Source organism: Siniperca chuatsi, linkage group LG23, assembly GCF_020085105.1.
Source record: "Siniperca chuatsi isolate FFG_IHB_CAS linkage group LG23, ASM2008510v1, whole genome shotgun sequence".
Classification (NCBI taxonomy): Eukaryota; Metazoa; Chordata; class Actinopteri; order Centrarchiformes; family Sinipercidae; genus Siniperca; species Siniperca chuatsi.
This window is the reverse complement of record NC_058064.1, coordinates 18,666,280-18,672,604: the sequence shown is the minus strand read 5'-3', so window position 1 is coordinate 18,672,604 and position 6,325 is coordinate 18,666,280.

The window sequence follows — 6,325 nt, the reverse complement described above, 5'->3', positions numbered from 1 at the left end:
CAGAATCAGAAATACTTTATTGATCCCCGTAGGGAAACTCTTTGTTACAGTAGCTCGTCTTTACGTCAGTGCACACAGGAGAAGTACTAGAAAAAATAAACACTATAAACCAGGTCAGAAATAAATTAAAAGTTCACTTAGGCTACTGTCTTGCTCTGCAAAGGCAAATTAGATGGCGCAAGGTAATCTCACCAATCTAGGGGAAACTGGTGCTAATTTTGCACAAACTCAATAAAATAATTATTGTAAATTTGACCATCTGTATGTCAGTCTATGTCAGCAAAGTTCCCAAGTTTGCCACAAAGCTTCAGAGTTTGTTTCAGTACAGAGGAGAAAACAGGCTGGCAAGTTATTACCGACACCGGTGCAGCAGCCAGTGAAATTTTATCACAACTGAATATTTACTGTTGAAATTTACATACTACTAAATCTATAGCATTGAAATATTTTATCTTTACCCATCTGTCTAAATGAATGTGTTATGAATTCTTGTCTCATTTGTTTCACAAATTCCTGTGTCCTAGAATTCCAGTTACTCATCGGAACTTTTCTTTCTTGCATCATGTGACTGACAGGATGTAACCTGATAGGACAGAGGTGTGATCCGTTCCTTCAGGCTCGATTGATTATCCTCAGTAGCTTAGATGTTCAGGTTTGCATTTTTCATCTTGAATTTTGGTGTCTGAATTTCATCAATCTAATTTAAAACAACCAGATTTTTTTTTTACCTGACTTCAGAATTTCACAAGAGTTTGAGTTTATTTAATATTGAAAGGGTGAATTTCCAATTTTGGCTTGTGAACCCTTAAAAAACAACATTCAGTTGCTTATAAAATTGAAATTATAATGTCCTTTCTTTGCTTCCATAGCCTTATTCTTCATTTTCAACAAAGGACTTCTATGCTCCTGAGCTGGCTATATAGAGATATACTGTATTTAAGTGCAATTAAATAATTAATGTAATGTAATTAAAGTGTGAGGTTTGATAAATATGGGCCCGATGATGCTGTTTTCTTTTGAACATTAATAGTGGAATTCTGTGTTTTTTCTCAGTGGCAATGATGTACATTTGCGGGAAATTTGTGTGTCATTGTCATTGAGATGACCTGTTATTTACACTGTTGTTTTTTATCCATGTCACCAGTGTGCAAAGAGTATTTGCTAGTGTTTATGGGTGCTACGTGCAGGGATATTTAAATGTAGGGTGGAGGAAAATGTGCAATAAGTAAAACGCTCCACTTCTTCTGCTGTTGGGCCAGAGAGCAGCGCGGGGGGTTTGTCTGTGTTGAACAAATAGCTTTGGAAAAACAGGAAACATCAGGAAATGTTGCTGACACCAACCAATCATCCTGTTATCATACAGTGACTATTGTTCTGGACTAGCACATGGAATTCAGTTGTAACTTCAGGGCACAAAACTCAAGCTGGAAGGCAGAGAGGTTATTGGGTGTGTGTGTGTGTGTGTGTGTGTGTAGGAGATGGGGCGAGAGGTAGTAGCAGAAGTCAGGAGAAGTAGCAAAGCTTATCGCATCTCCTCTGGCTGTATTGATCGTGAAGTTGAGCACAGACATGAAGAATTCGGGTGAGATAAGAGGTTGTGATGAAATGATGCTCAGAATTTCAATGGAGAAGAACGGGCCACTGTGGTGGGGGTGGGGGTGCCTTGGTGGGGAGGTGGTGGTACAGGAAGAAGATGAGGAAAAAGAACTTGAGAATGAAATTATGTTTGAGGAGAGGGCAGCAAGGAGAGAAAGGAGGAGAGAGAAAATGCAGTACAGTGCCCCCCTCTACTTTTTAAACCTCCAGCATGATGAGTAATGAGTGCAATCACACATACATATTGTTTTTATGGTCAACATCAGGATGAGTTTACATCATCAATGGCAAATTAAAAGTGTATCAGGCTTTGTGTAAAACAAAATCACAGACTCAGCAGTTATTTACTGGGAAGGTTTCGGTAACTTCTTACTCATCAGGTTGGGATCAGATATTCCAGAAATCCTCTGTAGAGTGGCTTCTTGGTGCATATATTAGGGAGGTATTTCGCCTTCTGTTGACTCCAAGTTTGCCCTTGGTTTATTTAGTTAGGTTAGGCTTTTTCAAGCACGAGTTTAAACTGCCAGATGGTCAAACAGCTTCAGAACACCCCACACCTTTCTGACGAATTAGGCAGCACCATGAACGCCTCAATGGAGAGACTGTCCGAAAGTCTGCGCTGTTATCCCAGTTTGCGTGATTATGATGTCTCACTCCTCTCTATGATGGCGGGCTTTTTGTTCTGCCTTCGGGTGTGGCCATTTGGGTATAATCGCTTTTGCCTTTAGACAGGTTCGGATGACACTTCGTACGGACTGTCTTGAGTAGAAAAACGACAGCAGTGTGTAGCGGAGACTGTTGCTACCGTGGGTTCTTGGAACAAACACAGACACCGTAGTGCGTTTCGCAGGTAACGTCTTACATTTACTCAAAGTGCTCACACACACATCCTTTTAGCGATGAACACAAAAACCACTCAACCATACGCCTCTGGCTTGCCCGGCTTGGTCACGCTGGTCGAGATGCCTCTTCGTCTTATCACAATCCAAACAAAGAACACAAAGTCTCACAGCCATCCTGCCTGTCTGTCGTTGTCTGTGTGTGTGGCAGCCTCGAGGTCCAGCACGCTACAGCATATAAAGGGAGAGCATAATTAGTCACTGAGCTGCAACTGAGACAATTAGCTCTCCTGGCACTGCTCACCCGAGCTACTCCCCCACCTCTCTTCATCTTGGCCATACAGACACATTCACAACACGCAACATTAAAAACACATTGTATCTAGTTGTCACCCTATCCCTTTCCATCATGCAATGACCAAAGACTTCATTTACATTGGGCCTGTGCTGCCTGGTGACCTGTCTGTATTCCATAAGTGCTCCAAAGCAGAACTCAGAACGACTCTGTGATTTATCCCAGAGAGAGCAGAGGAGATAAGCTAAAGGTTTGAAGAAGCAGTTTGGGAACAGTCTATTAAATGATAATATGTACTATCAGGGAAACGTAGGTAGAAAAGTAGATTTGTGAGTCCAACAGCGACCATTCCAGTTCGTCTCCTGCATTTAAATGTTCAGAGGAAACTTGAAGTTCCTTTGTACATTTAAATGCCTAAGGCAGATCTGCTCTGTGTTGTTCAGAACAGATAAATGGCTGGAGGCTGTCAAGAGGGTCTTATTAATATATATAGCCAACTATGCCAACATTCTACTGTAGCTGTCATGTACAGTGACCAGTTAGTGCCCTCTTTCCATTCAAGCAAAAGGCAGCAGGAAGAAAACAACAGGAAAGAGTGAGACAGAATGTATGAATTTTCCTTAATAATTAATAATAACAGATTGGAGATTTAGATCCATGAATATTTCATATAGTGCTGCTATACAGGTAAACTCCTCAGTTTCTCAGAACTCTTTTCTAACAATGATCAAACATGTGGGTACTGCTGTTCCATACGCTATTCTTTTAGATCAAACGTAAGAACTAACGATCAGTGTAATTCCATGTAATGTAATATAAAAACTGTGTCAGCAGTGGAAACAATTCAATTCATCACAAAATTGACCCTAGTTCTGACAAACGTTTATTGACTCAGAAAGGGTTTTAATATTGCTTTAAAGTGTTCATGGGTATAGTTTATGTCATGAAATTTCATAACTTGTCTTTTGACCTTAAAGTTGCATTAATAGATTTTTTGGCCATTTGGGGGAAGTGGATCAAGCTGACAACACAATATTGACATACTATCATGTAACAAAGTTGTTATGGCTAACATGTTAGAAAAAAAAATTTGAAAAAAAATTGCCTATTTACATACAGAGCAATATTAGCATTCATTTAGAGTTGTGTTTCTGGCCACCTGATGAATGTAAGTCAAATATTCACTCACCTTTTAGCTTTGCTTTGGTCTCCATCAACTCCTGAGGGAAACGTTAAGCTGCTAAATGCGTCACTATGTTCACCAGCTAGTTGCTAACTTTGTCAGTCTGCCATTTGGTGCTGGGTGGGTAGTGTACAGTGGGTTTATCAGCCTGCCGTGGCTGGAAACAACGCTAATAAGAGTGAGAGTAAACCATAACAGTAAAGCTGCGGGCCCTTAAACCAAAACAAGGAGCTGAAAGACACTAAAATGCTCTGTAAAGCTGAAGGCACTCTGTCATTTTCTGTGGGTCTGTCTTTACAAGTGATCTTTTCTATATTACATGTAGTTATTTGATAGATTGTTAACATAAAAATATTGATTAGTGCAGCTTTAAAGCTTAGACATGTGTGGTTAAGGCACTAGGTTATTTTTAGTTGTTCTTAGAATGAATGGATGGCCCACACAGTTACGAAGCAACAAATAAATCGGTTTGTGTGTGTATATGGCGAGTTAAAGAGGCAGCGAGTTGATAAAAAAGCTGTAGCATTAAAGACCACACTCTGTAGTGAACAGAGCATTGTGTTTGGTTTTAGTTATGTACTTAGCACAGTTAGACCTCTGTTGCTGTGATGGATGGCCTAGAGGGCAGATGGAGAAATCAGTCTCATGGCTCATGGATGAATAGCCTCTAGTGTGTAAGCAGGTATACCGTATGCTGGTCCCAGAGGCTTTGTGAAGCCTCAAGTCACGTAGGCACCTTCATCAGCTTCTGTCCCCTAGGACAGTGGCGTTCTCTGTGGCTTGTCGGTGCCTGCAACCTTCGACGATCAGTCTTGGGCTGGGCTGTCAAACAGGTATTAACTGCTTGCTTCATGGAGAGAGGACAGAAAAGAAAACAGATATGGATGTTCGGGAATTTTATACTTCTGCACTGAAGCTCTACAGCACACTTTCTTATAACTTATGATCTCATTCAAATGCAGGCACCATCATAGGGGATTTATGAGTTTGCACCTGATTCCTCATACCTGCTCAGCAGTCTGTAAAAAGTGAGGCAGTTTACCAATAAACAGGATGTAACTCTGCCTCGTGCTATTTAGCCTCGTGGTAGAGAGACAGGAGGAAAACAGAGCACTGAGTTATAGAGCGAAAGGACAGAGAGGGAGAGAGAGAGAGAATGAGTGTAGGTGACACAATATACTTTAAACCAACCTAAAAGCAAGGATCCCATCAACTGAAATGTATAGTTACCAGTCCAGCAGATTGTCCAATTGTACAGTGTACATGTTCCATGCACATTGAGATGGCATTTTCAAATGTGTCCACATCAGTGTGGATACGGTTTGTGCACAGCTGTCCCTTCAGAGCTGATACACCTGACTACAATAGCCATCTTGAGAAAATTGGCATTTTTACAATTTAGTTATTTCAGAGGGGAACAGCAAAGATGAGCTATAAAGTATGTTTTGTCTTTTGTCTTATCCTGTCGAACATCTCAGGACCCATTAGATTTACAGGCTGTATCAACTCTCACATACCTGCCAAACTCCCATACATGGTTAAACAAAACCCAGTGATGGCATTTAAAATCTCAGTTAGACCCACTGAAAACCTGTGTATAACGTACTGAGACTGTACAGTGCTCTAAAATGTTCATTTTAATAACAGAAAATGTGTGGAAATCTGCATATGGATCAAGCTGTTTGAATGATGGTGGCCCTGATTTTTGGAGAAAACTTAAAGGTGATATCGATAACATTTTTATGTAGGCGAATATTAAAAAAAAACATCCTCAGAGCTTTTAGAAAGGTCTAGAATAAAAGTATCACTTTTCCTTAAAAAAATAAAAATAAAAAAAATGAGCGTGAATGAATCAATTAAAAATTTTTGACGGGTCCAAAATAAATGTTTTATTTATCTCTGTGTGAGATGTCTGACGTTTGGTTCCTACTTCTAACAAAGCGTTGGTATCACGTGGTATAGTTGCCAGTTAGTGTGGAAAAAACGTTAGCACATATTAGCTATCTTAGCTTAATCATCCAAACAACAATAACCCATAAGAACCCACAGTTCTGCATATTTAAACAAAAATAAACTACCGACAGCCATAGTCCTTCAAACCTTAACTAATGTGTTGTCACCAGTTAGATCAAAATTATCCTCATTCCCTGAGGAGCTACGTTAGCATTAGTGACAGTTGCATCCAGTTACCTAACGTTAGAGTTCTCTCAAACAATGTAAAGTTATAACAAAGATGTGTATCAGAGGGGATTTAGAAGTGGGCCCGGGGCCGATACAAGTTCATGCAGGGCAACTTGACTGACCTGTCACTGGTCCGTCCGGGCTGGTGGCGGACTTTGTCTGCTTATGAAAAGACGGTCACTCTTCTTTAAGAACAGAATGGACGTGGGATCCCAATGTATTACCAATGTG